Here is an 18,947-nt window from a genome sequence, read left to right as displayed (position 1 = left end):
ATGGACTTAACCATCCAGGGGTCCTTTACCTTTACCTTATATGACCAGTGTATTTAAAGTATGCCTTTAAAGGCTTATTTTACCATGGGGTATGCACCCACTATTTTATCACACATTTTCCTTACATGCAAGTAGAGTAGCTCAAGGCAGCTGTGCTTTACATATCTGTTCTACTAAATAAGATGCAGGTTGCAATGAATTCCTTGTTATCTTGAACAATCGAACATGAGAACCAGTCAGGTCCACTGGGCATAGCATGTGACCTGGGCCCACATTCCTGTCCCTTCCCATTCTTTTCTGCCAGTGATAGCCTTGCACAAATCTCTCTGCAACTGTTTACCAGTGCCTGGTTGTATTATTATTATCATTAGTGATAAATCTCCAACTAGTTTGGAAGTCACACTTGGATTGTGAGGACATACTTCCCCATAACAACACAAGTGGGGAAACCTTTTCAGCCCAAGGGTTACATTTGATCATTTGCTATCCTGACATTCCTGAGTTCTGCAGATACCTTTGCTAATGCTCTCATATTCTCCCTTTGCTCTTACCCAAACTGCATAACCCAGGGTTTCTTTCCAAATAAGATGGAAGCTATGGTTCAGCAACATCCAGATGGCCTGCAGGTTGCTCATCCCTGCTCTAGGCTGCCAGATGTGACCCCCTATCCTGGGGCCACTAGCACAAGATGGAGAACTTGGCACTGAAGTATTGCCAGGGTTGTGCACTACAGCCAAGGGAACTGAAACCCTGATGTGACCATCAATCTCTCATGTCTTTTAAATGCTCAGCAAGAACTGTTTTTCAGTGTTTAGGGCATGGGTAGGCAAACTAAGGCCCGGGGGCTTGATCTGGCCCAATTGCCTTCTAAATCCGGCCTGCGGATGGTCCGGGAATCAGTGTGTTTTTACATGAGTAGAATGTGTCCTTTTGTTTAAAATTCATCTCTGGGTTATTTGTGGGGGATAGGAATTCGTTCATTTTTTCCCTTCAAAATATAGCCCACCCAACCACAAGGTCTGAGGGGCAGTGGAGCGGCCTGCTGCTGAAAAAGTTTGTGGACCCCTAGTGTTAGGGTTAAGCTAATAATGGGTGCTTATATATTATTATTATTTTATAGAAAGCACTACTGATGAATTTTCTGCATTTCAGATTTGGATTCTGTTTGAAAGAATTTCTGCGTGCCTCAAGCCCTCTTCGAAGTACTAGCAACCTCCATTAAAAATCTTATTTAACATAAAGAAAACCCGTACTTTAATATTTGCTGAGAGTGCAGTTGAAATTTCCAATAGTTATTAATCGTGGTGTGTGTGTTGTTTTTTTTTAAAATATAACAGTAGCCTTTGAGCATGTACACTGTGCTCACTTTATCTTCAAGGTGTCTTTGCAATACTAATTAATCCTCACATGCTTGAGATTTTGTGCTGGCTAAGTGCCAGTCATCACCAATCCCAATAGGATGCGTCTTCCAAAAGCCTGTTTGGAGAAGAAAGGGCAGCATTCTGTGTGCAGAGCTGCATCTGAAGTGAAGACTGTACTGGTGGCTGAAAGTTTATCTAAAAAGCACCATTATTTGCACCATCCTTATGGAGAGAACTTGTATTCTGTGACATATTCACTAGGTGGTGCTCATCTTCGTTGTTTTTTAGACCGCTCTGCTTTCTTCTGTATTAAGTATGCTGAAATTGGACATTTTTGTCAGATTGCTTAAGAAGATCAGGAGCAACCTTTGAAACTTGAAAACGCAATACTGAATGGATGAACAAAATCCAACAAGGCACTCCTCATAAATACACCATTAAAAAAATTATTAATGGGAGACTTGTATACCTGAAGGAGCTTCTCCACCCCCATCGTTCAGCCCGGACACTGAGATCCAGCATCAAGGGCCTTCTGGTGGTTCCCTCACTGTGAGAAGTGAGGTTACAGGGAACAAGGCAGAGGGCCTTCTTGGTGGTGGCGCCCTCCCTGTGGAACACCCTCCCACCAGATGTCAAAGAACAATTGCCAGACTTTTAGAAGACATCTGAAGGCAGCCCTGTTTAGGGAAGCTTTTAATGTTTGATGTATTACAGTATTTTAATATTTTTTTGGAAGCCGCCCAGAGTGGCTGGGAAAGCCCAGCCAGATGGGTGGGGTATAAATAATAAATTATTATTATTATTATTATTATTATTATTATTATTATTATTATTATTAATACAACAGTGATTTCCAAAGCACGCAAGACATCTGTGCACACTTCCAGCGAGGCACCTGTACACCCTTTGTAAGTATTTCCAGGAGAAGTCAGTGTTAAATGTTAATAACAAGCTAGCCTCGGGGAACTGAAAGAATCTGTATAATTTGCTCTGACATTTTTACAAGTGCCTACATAATATGCAGGAGTTGCGTGCTTGTTTGATGCAGGCAGGTATTTAGGGAAGGCAATAGTTTAATATAAAGGAATCAGAAATGAATGTCACTTGTGTTTTCATAATGGCAAACATACATACAAAATTAACTGGCTTAGAGAAAGATAGGCTCCCCCCCCACCTGCCTTATCCCGCTTGAAGCTGACCATGATCCATTTTGAAACGCCAGAGAACATATATATATATATATCTACATTGCCAAGCAAAATCCTAATGGTTTTTGAGAGATGGGAAGAAAACGAGTTACCTATAAATATGCTTCAGTGTGTCCATACAGCCTGTATAATGTTGCATCATGAAACTATCTCCTGATGCAAAAATATTGTCTGCTCTGCAGAAAACAAATACTTTGGGGTGGGGCTCAGGGACCATTCTGCCAAGAAAGCATTAAAAGTCCAAATACAGCTCCAGTGGGGGTTGCGTAGCGTGGGGGGTTAGGGGGCGCAAATTACTTGCCTTACCCTGGGTGCTGACAACCCACGCTACGCCACTGTACAGCTCCTGAAACTGCAAAAACCTTATCCATTACAGGCAAATAAATGGGACAGCTAGGTGTGGGTTTGGATTGCAACATTTTTGTTCCATGCCATGGTGGTGGGATGCATTTTGTGATATCCTTTATTGATTTGCAATGAAACACAGTTTAGGAACACTGATGGCTGATACAGGTTTACAGAAATTTATGCAATAGCATTTGCTATTTAAAACATCTTGGGTCTCCCAGAGGCTGCTTATTTTCCAGTGTAGCAGTTTGGCAATTTGAGCAATGAGGCTCACATTTCTTTCTCTTTCTCTTTCCAGATGGAGCAAGCTGTATTTCAGTTTGCTCTTGTTTCTGTAGCAAGGGCCATGATATTTCTTCTCTACTACATGTCTCTGTGCTCATGTGCATATCTTCAGGGAGTTATACTGAGCTACTGACATCCTAATTTTTAAAACACTTGAAGCATGGTGAGATTTTCTTTTTAGAGGATCTCTGGAGCTTTTCCATTACTTCTCATAGATCCACCCCGATGCCCTTTAAAAAAGAGGGGGGGGGGGAAAGCTTATTTCCCTTAGGAATGCTACATGTCTGGATACATTACTTTCCATAGTTAGGGCAACTTTCCTAGAAACCTATCCTGTTTTCGAGGATAGCATCAATCTTGTCCCCACAGCATACCAGTTTAGAGTAGAATGTACAAAACATCTTAGTTTTGACAAAAAAAATATCCTGAAGATTACTAGGCCTTGGGATCCTGGGGTGAGAGGATAAGAGAGGAAGGAAGATACTGAAAAGAAAGAAGTAGTAATGAACGTTATGGCTATGGAACATAGTGGACCCTCCGGATACGACCTTAAATCGTTCTGGGGGTCCGTTCGCATCCTGAAAATTATGTAAATAGAGGCATGCTTCTGCGCACGAGGCACGATTGAGCGCTTCTGCACATGTGCGCGCGGCGAAACCCAGAAGTATACACTTCCAGGTTTGCCATGGCTATAACCCGAAGATTCCATATCCAGAGGGATACGTAAGTAGCCGTACAACTGTACTTCTCCCATAGGCTTAGAAACACTACCTTGTTTGCCACAGCATATACAAACAGATTTCTAGTAGATCTACCATCCAATTCTAACGAAGGCTGCAGTCCTATGGACATTTAACTGGAAGTAAGTTGCCAGGAAAAATAGGCGCCATGAGCATATTATTTTCCTAGGACACCTAGGAAGCCAGGTGCCCTGGGAAAATTACATTTCCTTTGGCACCCGATGCTGGGAATGCTGTCGCAGGTATTTCATAGCTTGTTCATGGCATGCAGGGAACCATGGTACCCTATATATTTGGTGGGACAATTGGCATGTGAATGTGCCCTTTGCCACAAGCAGCACGTTATGTATGCATTTCACTCATATTTCTGAGAACTGCAGGGCATATATAGTACATATATTTCAGTTACATTATATGAGAGAAGCTGCAGATATGTTTGCATGATGTACTAGCCAACAAAACTATCCAATAAATTCACAAACATGATAGACATGAAGAACTTTCTGCCATTCATTCCCATTATAGTTATTTGCCGTAACTGTTCCTAACAACAGTTATTCCCTTCTACACACAATAGATTGCTGTGTCAAAAGATCTTTTCGGTGAGCTGAAGATGAACTTAGATTTTTGACAAATAATTTGCCTGGAGTTATCCTCTTGGAGTCTCGGCACTTGAGTACATTCCTTCATTATCCTCATTGATTGCTGATTTCCCATGCACAGCTCTGGTTTCTCTCTCTTCAGTCTGCTTGAGGTGAATGGTACTTGACAGTGTTGCACATTATTTGTATTTAACTTCAGGCAGACATTGCTGCCTTGGAGACACTTATGGTTTATTCAAGGTTGAGATGATTTAAGAGAAGAACCCTCTTGCCACAGACAATCCTGCTATAAGTTGTTTAGAAATATCACATTGTGCAGCAACTCTTGGACATTCTTCATCAGATCACTGTTGTGGCAGTGAACTTAGTGGATGGTTGTGTGGCATTGATTTTGGGAAGTATGTGTGTTGGGACAGTTCACAGCTACTGAAGACTCTCGAAGATCAGAAACGTTTGATTTTTGCATGGGTGGAATATAGCCTACTGTACTAAGGTAAGTGGGACGCGGGTGGCGCTCTGGGTTAAACCACAGAGCCTAGGGCTTGTTGATCAGAAGGTTGGCGGTTCATATCCCCGCGACGGGGTGAGCTCCTGTTGCTCGGTCCCTGCTCCTGTCAACCTAGCAGTTCGAAAGCACGTCAAAGTCTAAGTAGATAAATAGGTACCGCTCCGGCAGGAACGTAAACGGCATTTCCATGTGCTGCTTTGGTTCTCCAGAAGCAGCTTAGTCATGCTGGCCACATGACCCGGAAGCTGTACGCCAGCTCCCTCAGCCAATAAAGTGAGATGAGCGCTGTAACCCCAGATTCGGCCATGACTGGACCTAATGGTCAGGGGTCCCTTTACCGTTACAAGCCAGAGGACTCAATACTGAGCTTTCCTGGACCAACACTCTGACCTGGTACCAGTGGTTGAACATGCACAAGATCTGTCTATGAATCTTTTCTTTACATGGTGTTTTCATTGTGGAAATCATGGAAGGTGACCAGATGGCCTCTTGCCAACTTTCACACAGCAGCAATCAAACGGCAGCTGGTTCTACAAAATTCAGCTCACGCCGCCAGAAGCTTTCTCTGTTTCTCAGCACTTCGTGTGCTGCTCAGGTGAGATCACAAAGACTATTTGAAGGGCTCGCAGGTTGGAGCCATGGAAATTCTCCACTCAATGTGTTGAAAGCAGACACATGAATGCTTTTGATTAAATATGGAAAAGCTACATGGAAGCACTGGAGGCATTTATTTTGTTTTCAAAGTGTAACACAGGGAAGGCAGAAGACAGTACCTAGGACAACTGATAGCGAGGATGAAAAGGCTATTAGGCCACACAGGAACATGCTCTTTTTCCTACTACGTTTGAACACAATGAGCTCCTGAATTCGGAATATGACACATTGTAAAATCATTGGGTGGTAGCCAATGTTCCTGTTCCACTAGTGCAAGAGGATTTCACTTGTGGAATGGGACTTTCTTCTCCCCTGCAGCACACCTGCACACCCTCAAAATCAGCCCCAGGGGGTTGGGGGACCCTCCAAAGGAGATTTTGTAGGTACACAGGGGAGGAAGAAGAAGGGGACGTCCTCTTGCATGAGTGGAGTTTGGCTTGCAGACCTCAGAGCATTGGTTTTGTGTGATACTACAAACTAGATGCTTCTCATTTGTCATAGAATTACGGGTTGAATCTTATAGCAAACAAGCGGGAACTGCAGCAGAATATGGCAATACAGAGTGCTCCTGTCCAGGAAGCCAGCAAGCCATGTCCTCTCTCCTGGGATACTTTAGCCAATTCTGTTCATACCCGCTGATTATCCAGTAAAATGATTACATTGCCTGCAAAGCCCAAATCTGGGCAACAAAATGTGAATCTTGGTGGGTGGTGATCAAATGTCTCTTTTTGGCAACTACCAGACAGCCAAATTTCATGGTGAAACTTGAATTAAACATAGTGGTTTCATGGATGCAGTTTTTAGCAAACTTTTGCATTGCAACATCCAAGTTCATGATGCAGAAACTGAGGCTACAGAAAGACAACCACATCCCTCCCTGGAGAGCTGCAGGTAGTTTGAAGGAAATGGCACTATTTGTGTAGGGCATCATTGCAGATTTTTGTAAGCTCTTCCCCAGCAGGTCTTTTGCCCCAGGAACCCTTACGTCAATCACATGAAGGGGTAGGGTGGGCGAATACATGTATGCCTCTACCCTTTTGCATGTAATGCTGGAAAACAGGGAGCCCCATTCCTTTCCACATTTCCCCCTCTGATCTGATAGAGTGCAAAGCTAAATTTTGTCTGTGCTCCCCGTGAATTATCCAAGTGATAACCCTGGATTGTTTCACGCTGCTTCACCATTTGGATTAAGCATACGTCTCATCCACTTTTATATTTATATTGATTTTATGCCACTTTAACTGTCATAGCTTCCCCCAAAGAATCCTGAGGCCAGTAGTTCGTTAAGGACATATCCCCCCCCCCACAGAACTACAATTCCCAGAGTTTCTTGGGTAGAGGGACTGGTTGTTAAACTAGTCTGCAGTGTAGATGTGTCCTAGTGTGAATTGACGTGTAACAATCTCATTGAAGTTAATGGGTTTATTTATGAGGAAAGATATATTGAAGAGACATCTGGCATATTCTTGGGGGCCGGTAATTCAGTGATATGTTCCCAACCCCCTTATTTGTCTTTCTTTTACTAGCAAGGCAAGCCACCCGACTTAAAATGTGGAGTAAAGTTTCAGGAGCCTTCCCTCCGGACATTCTCTTCAGCTCAAATGCACACAACACAATAAACACTCTGTCATATATAAGTTCAGAATGGGCCTCCGGGAACTCAGCACCCAACCTGACAGAGGAGGAGACGCACACTTTTGCCTTCAGAGCAATTACTTTTTTTTCTTTCTCATTTTGTCCTGCTAGAGTAATAAGGTTCTTCATTTCCTCAGTGTTGCAGATAGTAGCCGCAGGTATCGATGTGATCCATATTGCACCCCGTCCTCTTGCACCTGCTGTATATCAATCCTAATTAATATTGACTTAGTCTGCCAGGAGCTCACCATACAACTCTGAGAATTTATTCATCCACGGATGCACAATTTTAAACGCGTCAGTTTTTTAGCAAAGCAAAGCAAAGGCCTAAGCCCTCTCTGTGGGTGCTGGGTTCCTCGGCCAGCCACCTCCTTCTGTTTACTTGAGCCGTCATGCTATGATCAGCAGTTAAAAGTTTAAGCGGCTCCCTACTTTCAGGGGCACAGAGACCCTAGAAATGAAGGAGACAAAAATGATATACTAACATACAACTCCATAGGGCTGACACCAATCTTGAGGGGCCGGGCCTCGCGGTGACAGGCCTTGCAGGGACCCCCATGGCAGCAGGCCTTGCTTTACTGAACACAACATTTATCATTTTTGAGGGCTTAAGTCCTGCCTAAGGTAAAGGGACCCCTGACCATTAGGTCCAGTTGCGGACGACTCTGGGGTTGCGGCGCTCATCTCGCTTTATTGGCCGAGGGAGCCGAAGTACAGCTTCCGGGTCATGTGGCCAGCATGACTAAGCCGCTTCTGGCGAACCGGAGCAGCGCACAGAAACGCTGTTTACCTTCCCACCGGAGCGGTACCTATTTATCTACTTGCACTTTTAAAGTGCTTTCGAACTGCTAGGTTGGCAGGAGCAGGGACCGAGCAATGGGAGCTCATCCCGTCGCGGGGATTTGAACCGCCGACCTTCCGATCGGCAAGTCCTAGGCTCTGTAGTTTAACCCACAGCGCCACCCACATCCTGCCTAGCACCTGTTAATTGGGTGGCAGATTGTGTGTGTGTGTAAAGGTGGGAAATGTAGGGGCTGTGGAAATCCTAGAGCTTGCTACCTCAGGAGTAACTCCCAGTAATCTCAGTGGGTTTGGGCTGCCTGGTAGATGGACTTGAGGCAGCCGCTGCAACTTGGAATGTTATAGCAAGGTATATAAATGTGTGGTGCTGTAGTTTTGAAAATAAATAAACAACAACAAGAACTTCATATATCGGAGCTCTCAGAGGGATGAGGGGTTATGTGAACTCTGGTCAGGATGCTGAAGGCAAAACTCTGTGAGGGAGAGAAGAGGAAGAAGAAGAAGAAGAAGAAGAAGAAGAAGAAGAAGAAGAAGAAGAAGAAGGAGAAGGTTTGGATTTGATATCCTGCCTTTCACTCCCTTTAAGGAGTCTCAAAGCGGCTAACATTCTCCTTTCCCTTCCTCCCCCACACAAACACTCTGTGAGGTGAGTGGGGCTGAGAGACTTCAAGGAAGTGTGACTAGCCCAAGGTCACCCAGCAGCTGCATGTGGAGGAGCGGAGATGCGAACCTGGTTCCCCAGATTACGAGACTACCGCGCTTAACCACTACACCACACTGGATTTGTTGCCCCCCCTTCCTTCCTTCCTTCCTTCCTTCCTTCCTTCCTTCCTGCCTGCATTTTTCAGTCTTCCGACAGGCAGAAATTCAGCAGGTGGGGAGGATGGGAGTCATTCAAATCAATGCACATTACTAACGTAGATCCATGCATTTCTTTGGCTCTGCTGTATGAGCAAGGCCAATGCAGGGAACAACCCAGTGCAGTGGGTCGCTTTGACGTCATTTCCAGCAGCGAGTGAAGAAAAAAGTTTGCTCCCCACCCCAACTCCCCTCACCGGTCCTGTCCTGTATTTCACCAGAACAAAGGTGGCAACTCTATGCTTAAAATGCAAAGCTTTACATTGCAGTCAACGGGGCCTGCAGTGTGGACTTTTCAGTACTGATTGCTGTGACCTTACAGAAGAAACAGGGCAACTCTTGATGTTATATGATATTATTTTTTGGGGTGCTCTAGGAGGCTGAGGCGGGCAAGGGGCCACAGCCCAGCTCCCTAGCTGGCCAGGTGAGGCTCGCTAGCTCTGGGAGGAAGGTGTATGATTCCTCAGCTGGAGAAGGTTTGGAACAGGTGAGGGTCACCTGCCTCATCAAGCCCAGATGCTGCAGTCAGCATGCAAAGTTTGAAAGGGAAGCAGACCTGAGATGGTGGGTCTACTTAACTGCCTGTGTTGATGGACCTCAGCTTGGATACTCCAGGATCTCTGTGGGACTGTGTTTGTGTGGGACTGACCTCCAGCTCCCCTGACCCCTGGATCAGCTGCAGAGGCGGGAACCTGGCCTGACAGCACTTGGGACTTGGTGGCCTGCCAGAATATGCACTAGCATCTGCTGTGGGATTGTGCAGTCCTGCGAGACTTGCCACCAGGTACCCTGTGGTTCGGGACATATCCTTATATACTTTGTGTACATATTATCTGTCATTTAAGCACTTTTTAAACACATTCATGCAATGTGTTTAGTTCCCCTCCCCGATTCCCCCCCCCCGGGGGACATTATCTGCTTTCCAACTGCAGAATTTTTTTCTTAAAAAAATAACTGCACATTTTATGTCCAGCTGCATTTCTTTTTTTAAAGAACCCTGCTCCTTGGAGGTGTCACGTCAGCCTAGCTGTATGTCATTTTCAGATCGTGAACACCTGCTGCATGAAAGTTCTTCCTTGGAAGCAGAAAAAGTGGAGGGGCAGGCAGGTTGTGCATCCATTTATTGCTGCTCCCAGGGTTGTTTTGATCAGAAGTCCAATTTTCCCATTAAAAAAAACACACTAGCCCTTTTTCTGGAAAAGCAAAACAAAAATAAATTTCAGGAAATGACTGGTACTTGAGATGAACTTATGTAGTGGAGGCTATGCCAAACAAAGAAACTAACCCTAAACCACTAGCATTTTATTTTGTAATGTTCATTACATTTGCATTCCCTTCTTCCTTCTGGGGGTCTCTGGGGTTGTCAGGTCCCAGGCCTGCTTAGCTTCAGAAATGGAATCCAAGGTAGATATCACTCCCAGTTCCATATTAAAAATGTCCGGGGAATTCCCAGGGGAGAACCATTATTTTATGAGCACCGCTACTGAAACTCTTCATCCCCTCCTTTTGCAGTTGTCTGAAACAAACCAGCGGTACTGTGAGTGACAGCACATTGCAATATACAGCAGATTGCAATTTGAACTTGAGATCTCCCAATGTACCAAGCTTCCCCTAAGGTAAGAGTTCAGAATATGCTGGCTCTGGAATTCTGCTTCAGATTAATGTGCATTTGAAACCTCAACAAAAAAACCCACCATGTGTTACATCATGTGACTTTTCAAAATATGACTAACTTGGGGCATTCCTATGGAATTTACACCATACCAGTCATTAAATGCAAAGAGAGAGAGAGAGAGTGCTTTGTAAAGGATAATTTTTTGTTCTGATGTCATCTTACTGGGTCAGAAAGTCCCCTGTGTTTCTGCAATGTTGATCTTGAGTTTTCTATCCATTTTCCCTGGAGCATCAGGTACTGCCATAGTGAGAGACAGAATGCTAGATTATGTCCCAGTATCATCTGTTTGGGAAATAAAGGTTGTACTTGGAGACACGGACCATGTTAAATGTGGGATCAAATTGTTGTATGTATGTATTACTGTTGTTATAGGATTATTAAAATAACAGCTGCAAGGGGACCCAGTTTGCATCTGGACCATCGCACTGGTGGGAGTTTAATCCTTTCCCCTTGCACTAGTCTCACTATGAAAATTATCTCTTCCCCTCCCCGAAGCTGCTATTTGAGCTTGAAAGGGAAGGGCCATGGGTGCAAATAGCAATTTAACGTGACAGCTTTGGCAGGCATTGCCTTTATTTATTTATATATTTTTTAAAAAAATGTTTTTATTAAATATTTTCTTGGATTACAAGAAACAAACTTAGTTGGTCTCTAAGGTGCTACTGGACATTTTAATTTTTTTTTTTAAAAAATATATTTTGACTGCGTCAGATCAACACGGCTACCTACCGGAATCTAAAAGTACGCACTGCACCCCTGCTTTCAGTTCATAGGGCCCGTTATACAGATCAGTTATAGTTGATGTGACACTCTAATGTTATAGATGCTATAAGGTTGGGGGAGAAGAGAGGGGGTGTTGGAGGAGAGGGGAGGTAGGAAACTTTTGTTCTTTTGCATAGTGTATGTGCAAGATATTTGTGTCAGCTTCACGTGGGTAGATTTCTATTCATTTATTAGTTTTTGTTGGTGGTGGGAAACATTGGGGGTGCAGAGCATGGTTGGTAGTGAGGTTTTTGTGTGTGTGTGTGTGTGTGTGTGAGAGAGAGAGAGAGAGAGGGAGGTGGTTGCTAGGTCAAGTTAGCGATATTGATTCGTATGCTGTTGGTGGGTTCTTGTTGTTGTCTTTTTGGGCTGTGTGTGTAATAAAGGGGAGCCACACTGGGATGAAGGCGTCCTCTTTTTGTGTGTGCCCCCGTGCTAGTTTCAGTTAGTTGCTTAGCTTTTCTAGTAGGGCTGTTTCCCATACGATATGGTACCAGTGGTCCATGTTCACTCCTGGCAGGTCCCTCCAGTTATGATGCTCCTGGCTGCTGAGGTTGGATCTACACACATCAAAAAAACATTTCATGAAAATGCATTGTAAACATAATGGGAAATCACTTTGCCGAAAGACAGAACTCCACAGCGCCATCTGGTGTCCCAGTGTTATAATAAATCTAATTTTATTTATTTATTTATTTATTTTTACTAATGTAGCTGAGTCCTGAGAGTAGGTGGTTGATGAGTTATTTGTAGTGTGAGTGTGTGTTATTGTCTTGGAAGATATTCCAATACCTGCTTCTAATACCTGCTTTGTTATTTTGCATATTTCTTGTAAGACAGATGTCCAAAAAGTTTGGCTTTGGGGGCAAAACCACCACTTGTGGAATTATTTTATTTTATAGGCTGCCTTTCTGGGCAATGCCCACCCAAGCTGTTTTAGAACAATATAAAACAAACAAAAGAGGAAAATGGTGATAGAAAAGTGTAAACTATCCAATGCTATCAGCTGCCCAAAGATAAGAACCAATGTGAGCCAACAAAACATAAGATTTTTAAAAAGCAGCCGCAACCACAGTCCACCCAATAATGTGGTTTTTTTGTCGTTAGAAATGTGGTGCTTACCTTTCTCCCAGCAGTCACATATCCACTATTATATAGAAAAAGACGTACAGGTGTGATTAAGCATTTAAGATATTGCACTATTTAGTAAGGTCTGCTTGATGGATGTATTTGGGGTTAAAATGTATCAGATTGTGTCATGATCAGAGTCTCTCTCCTGCATCCAAACCATATCGTGAAGCATAAGGTTTTGCCATTTTTGCCCAGAATTCTTGGAAGGAAATGATGTGCTTCAGTTGTACCATGCTTTGAAGGTGTTTTGTGTACCATTTCCCAGAAGTATTACTACACTACACTACACTACACTACACTACACTACACTACACTACACTTGCTCTTAGCCAAAAGGCTATTAATTTTCCTTCATTTCATGTTGGCTGATAACTAAGCCTAACAGGCCTTATTATTGTAACACAGAAAAGACAGTAGGCCTCAGAATGTGTCCCAGAATCCTTTGCAATATATCGCATGCATGAATCGCTATGGAACTGGTTACGTGAGACAACAAATTTGATTTCCCCCCTGACCTAGATGAAGGTTTACATCCTTCTATGAATTGGTGAGGCCTCGTGTATCTCGTGTACCAGGGACACAGGTGGCGCTGTGGGTTAAACCACAGAGCCTAGGACTTGCTGATCAGAAGGTTGGCAGTTTGAATCCCCGCAACGGGGTGAGCTCCCATTGTTCAGTCCCAGCTCCTGCCAACCTAGCAGTTCGAAAGCACGTTAAAGTGCAAGTAGATAAATAGGTACTGCTCCGGCAGGAAGGTAAATGGCATTTCCGTGCACTGCTCTGGTTCGCCAGAAGCGGCTTAGTCATGCTGGCCACATGACCCGGAAGCTGTACGCCGGCTCCCTCGACCAATAAGGCAAGATGAGCGCCGCAACCCCAGAGTCAGCCACGACTGGACCTAATGGTCAGGGGTTCCTTTACCTTTACCTTTTACGTGTATCTAAATTTTGCAAGTCCCTTTCATCCATCACTTTTAATTAACTACTCTGCTTCCTGTTCCTGTCTTTACACAGTCATGAGCTGGTAAGAGAAAGAAAGGAATAGTATAAGAATACAGCCCAACAGGGAAGCATCTCTACAATTTTCCCTCTAGGCATGTGGTTTTGTTTTCTGGAGAGTTGGGGTCTCTAGCATGCTTGATATTTTAAATAGCCAACGGGGAGGGGGTGGAGGGGTGCTGTACCTGTTATGGTCACAAGGTGTCAGTGTTTCTCCACATACACATCAGCCTTTGGCTAGCCTACTTTCCAAGAAAGTTCATACAGTAAATCTGTAGATTTATGTCAAAACATGCCTTACAATCATTTAATTAGGAAATGAAGTCTCAGTGTGGATCAGAATGGTGCCCTTCTTAAAGTCAGAATTGTTTTAAGAGGTTGACATACATGAGCAGTATTTATTTTTGTATTAGAAAAACTCTTTTTCAGCTAAAAACAATCCAACCAATGAAGCTAATTTGCCACAATGTGTAGAACATCTTTTAAAAACAACAAACAAACAAACCTAAACCGAGGATGAAAAAGAACAGAGGTAATATGCATTTTTACAGTCTAACATAATGCATATATTGGGGAGTAAAAAAAATATATAAATTGAACAAGGGCTACAGGCTCAAATGTCAACCTTTTCTGTTGAAAGTTAACTCAGATTTCCTACGACGTCCCATGACAATTGTGGCTATAACTCAATGAAGAAATTTACTGTGACAGCCTATAGATTGTTAACTTTCTTCCAAACTTGTGTCTAAAGTTTCTGTGGTTAATGGGGAAAACATTAGGACTAGTAGGTTCAACCAGTGAAAGAAATTCTCTCCCCATGATTTCCCAAAGGGTTATGGTTACTGACTCCTAAAGTTTGATTAATTCAGCAAATGTGCATTACCGAGCGAAAGGCAGGCGCGCAGCCGCTCACCCAGTACTTACTTACAGTACTCTGATTTTTGTGCAGCGCACTTCAGTGGAAGTGAAGAGCTTTTGACAACAAGGATAAATGGGAATGTTACAGTGGTGGAAAAAGCAGAATGCAAGGGTCAAATTATAATGCGGCACTAAATGCATCCTCTTTCAATCCCATGGTTGGGATCTTCTCCTTCTCTCTCTTTCACTTACAATAGCCATGGGGGAGCCACTAGGGACTGCAGTGTATGGAAACGGGGGGTTAACACCCCCTGTGCCATTTTCCCACTGGAAATGGCCCTCTGTCAGCCCCTGACAAAAGCAAATTCAGGTGCAAATACAGTGGTACATCAGGTTAAGTATTTAATTCGTTCCGGAGGTCCGTTCTTAACCTGAAACTGTTCTTAACCTGAGGTACCACTTTAGCTAATGGGGCCTCCCGCTGCCGCTGTGCTGCCGCTGTACGATTTCTGTTCTCATCCTGAAGCAAAGTTCTTAACCCGAGGTCCTATTTCTGGGTTAGCGGAGCCTGTAACCTGAAGCGTCTTTAACCTGAGGTACCACTGTAGAATTTTAGGGTAGGGAACTCCCCCTCCCCCGCAGTTATTTTGATATTTGTTTTATTTTTAAAGTTTCGAGGATAATAAAAAGGCCAAACCCAAGATAATATAATACTTATTATGCCCATTTTTATCAGGTTTACCGTGGGAAAAGACAAGTTCAGATGTTGTTTCTATAGGTTGTGGACGGAATCAAAGATGTGTTTATTGTCGTGTGACCTCAAATCATTCAGCCCGAGCAGGGTGTTTCAGACTCGACTATTTATTATGAAGCAAATAAATTTCAGTATAGCTTTTTGCCCTAGCCTATCCCTGCTATGCTAGGAGCCAATGAATAGCACTGTTCAAGATGTCGTAGCTCTGCACAATGTCTGGATAGGAAAGGGCAAGTGAACGGCTTGGTTTCAGGATACAAACATAAACCATAATAGGTGACTTGCAACAAAGTCCGTATCCAACTATGTGAGCTATGTGAGCGTTCCATCAGCATAAGGACTCCCCCTTTCATCTCTCCGCATACCCCCTAAATCTGCTCCAGAGGCTCTCCAAAATCTGTTATGGGGCTCTAGGGGATGGTGTAGGGGGTGTGCAAACAGGGGGAATGGGGCTGTGGGGGTGGGAGTCTTGGTCCTTGCACTGGTGGGATGTGTTATTGCCCAGATCCTCTATGATGTTGTGGTGGCCTGGGACTCGGGCTTGGACTCGGAGCCAGAGGAGTCTCAGTCTGCACCAGATCCTTTGCCTCTGAACCAAGTCTGGGGCCTGATCTTGAAGAGTCCCAGTCTGCACAGGTTCCCCTGCAACAAACACCAGCTGAGCCAAGTCAGGGGCCTGAGCCTGCCCTGGGTCCAGATGCGGGGATTTCCTCGTTGCCTTCAGCTGGGCCATCACTTACAGCTGCTCCACTACCGGTTGGGTCAGGGGAGGCTGAGGCAGCCCCTGGGTCTAGTAACCCACTGACATCTCCCGGGCTGCAGAGACTGAGGTCTGAGAGAAGGAGTGCTCGCCTTCGAGCGAAACAGGGAGGTGAGTTGCTGGGGGATCAGGACCGGCCGTTACCCCGACAAAGATAAAAGGCTGTCGGACCCTGCCCCAGGTTGCGGGAGCAACATTGCTGTATGCCATGCTGTATCCTGTACCTGTCCTTGCCTGGTTTCCTGCCTCGTGCCCTGCCTTGACCCCGTCGGACTGACTCCTAGTGGAACCTACGGATTCTGGACTGGACCTGGACTGCGGTTCTCGGGTTAGCCCCGGGCCCAGCACAGATGTGTCTGTCTGGGGAATAGTTGTTTGGAAAGGAAGGTGATTTTTAGTGGAGAAACTGTGATGGGGCTTGCTTAACTCTTCACCCTGTTACTTCTCTCTTGGAATCCCCATAGCTTGCTTACCCCTAGCCAAGAGCTTTCTGCAGGCTTACGTTGTTATCATAAGGCTTGCCGATCAGTATGCGTCTCTGGAATGTGGTCCAGGGCATAGAGCAGTAGTGAGCAACTTACCGTATTTTTCGCTCTATTGGACGCACCGGACCATAGGACGTACCGGACCATAGGAGGGGGAGAACAGGAAAAATTTTTTTTCTCTTGTTCTCCTCCTCTAAGTCAAGGTGCGTTCTGTGCGTTCAAGGTGCCTTCACCCGAAGCCTCCGGAGCCCAGCGGGAGTTCCCACTGGGCTCTGGAGGCTTTGGGTTCCTTTCAACCTGCTCTTTGGGCCTGGCGGGGGTGTGTGAGCGCTGCTTTCCTCCACCGCCAGCCTCCAAACCAGGTTGGGGAACAGCGGGAAGGCGGCGCTCCGCCTCCCCGCTGTCCCCCGAGCTTGTGGGGCTGGCAGTGGGGAGAAGCGCTGCTTTCCCCCACCACCAGCCTCCAAACCAGCGCGCCCCAGGCTTCAGGATGCAGGCTGCTATCTGCAAGCCTTGGGAGCCCGGCGGGCACTCCTGCCTCACTCCGAAGGCTTGTGGATAGCTTCCTGAAGCCTGGAGAGCGAGAGGGGTCGGTGTGCACTGACCCCTCTCACTCTCCAAGCTTCAGCGAAAGCCTGCATTCGCTCCATAGGACGCACACACATTTCCCCTTCATTTTTGGAGGGGAAAAAGTGTGTCCTATAGAGCGAAAAAATACATTATTTCTTCTGAGGACATCATTTCCACATGTGCAATCTCTTAGCAGCCCCATGCCACCAGTGAAAGAGGGGCTGGAACCAAAAGTGGACGAGACCCATTTCCTTTTTCTTCCTCTCTCTGCCACCCCCATTTCCCCCTCCTTGCTACCCGCATGAAATTAGGCAGCAGTTTGTTGAGCCCCGGCATAAAATTTGGCCCTTAGATCTGGGGAGATCACAAGGTCATGCCTTTCCTTAGTTATAAGCTCATTATGAGGCTGAGGGGAATTTTGCCATCTGAACTCTTTAGCTTGCGATCTGTGAAATGGGAATAATAGTGACTTACCTCGCCAATTTGCTATGGTAATAAATAAAAGGAAAGCTGGAAAACACATTTAAAAGTACTGTATAAATTATTATACAGAGCAGATGCTTCAGAGTTTTACTACCCCACAAATTGGAGGAATATCATTGGCATCACAAAATAGCATAAATGTGAGCGAGTGCAGTTCTCGGTAACCTTGCACAAAGGGCAGTTTCGTCTTCCACCTTTGATAACATCCTCCCATGCATACAAACCAATACACTGCTTTTTTAATCCATTTACTTCTGGCCTTTTTCTTTCCTTTTCCAGGAACATTGCTGGAGGTAGTAAAGAGAGAGCCCAACGTTTTACCTTGCCGCTTCTCGCTTGGGCACCTCATTCCAATGAAACGTACCGCTATTTATAGCTCTTCTGTGTTTACTGGCTGTTAATGGGTCTGCCAGCCACTCTAAGATCCATTTCAATCTAATTTAGCCAATATATCCTATGGCTTCCAATATACTATGCTTTGCTGAAATCTAGTCCCAGTTAGCTTATTATGGCCCCTTTGGTCACTTCTTAAAATCAATGCAGCCAATAAGGCTTCCCTTGTGACTCATGATGCTGCTGTTTTAGAAGGCCCTGTGAGGCAAGCTAACACCCACGGAATCATAGAATCGTAGAGTTGGAAGGGACCCAAGGGTCATCTAGTCCAGCCCCCTGCAATGCAGGAATAAGGGTCAATTGCTCTGCATGGGTGTTGGCATGCCAGTGACAGGATGCTGCTTTGACATATGTAGTTCAACCCCAGGACCCTACGTATTAGGACAGGCATGGGCAAACTCAGCCCTCTGGATGTTTTGGGACTACAACTCCCATCATCCTTAGCTAACAGGACCAGTGGTCAGGGATGATGGGAGTAGTAGTCCCAAAACATCTGGAGGGCTGAGTTTGTCTATGCCTGTATTAGGACGATAGTGATACTACTGCTAACTACTACCAACCGTATAGCAACAGCAAGAAATACAGTGTTTATATTGCTTATATCTCATAGCCACATGCTCTCCAACATCTATGATGGGCCGGAGAAAGGAACTTTCAAATGCTCAATCTCCCAGTCACTTTGCTTTTCAAGGGAAGACGTGAAATTTACACACACATACAGGTAGATGTAGCAGTTAAGAGTGTCGGATAAGGACTGGGAGACCAGATCTCAAGTCCCCAGGAAGTCCACTGAATAAGTTTGGGCCGGTCACTATCTCTCAAACTAGCCTACTTCACAGCTTTGTTGTGGGGATAAAATACCACCTTGAGCTCCGTGGAGGAAAAAGTGAGATATAAATGTAAAAATACGTAAGGTGATGGTGGGTAGGATGTATACATCGACATGACCGAGAAGACATTACCCAAAATCTCTTTTGATAAGAGATTTGGACAATAGCTGCAAATTTCTGGGAAAATAGAAAGAATGGTAGCAGTGCTTTATAACCTAGCTGGCTTCGTATTGCATGGTTGCTGGGAA

General features: G+C 44.8%; 1 protein-coding gene across 3 annotated transcripts in view; it reads left to right on the top strand.

Moving 5' to 3' along the window:
• Positions 1 to 1,819, top strand: part of DCDC2C (doublecortin domain containing 2C) — a 59,514-nt gene extending 57,695 nt beyond the window's left edge. For all 3 annotated transcript variants that reach the window (XR_014217586.1, XR_014217587.1, XM_082215560.1), the window contains one exon: positions 1,153 to 1,819. The gene's annotated coding sequence lies outside the window, so the exon portion shown is untranslated. The remainder of the gene's footprint in view (positions 1 to 1,152) is intronic.
• Positions 1,820 to 18,947: the final 17,128 nt, after the last annotated feature.

The sequence above is a fragment of the Podarcis vaucheri genome (genome assembly GCF_965113315.1).
Source record: "Podarcis vaucheri genome assembly, chromosome: 3".
Taxonomy (NCBI): Eukaryota; Metazoa; Chordata; class Lepidosauria; order Squamata; family Lacertidae; genus Podarcis; species Podarcis vaucheri.
Note: the sequence above shows the minus strand (reverse complement) of the source record. Positions and strands in the feature narration are given on the sequence as shown.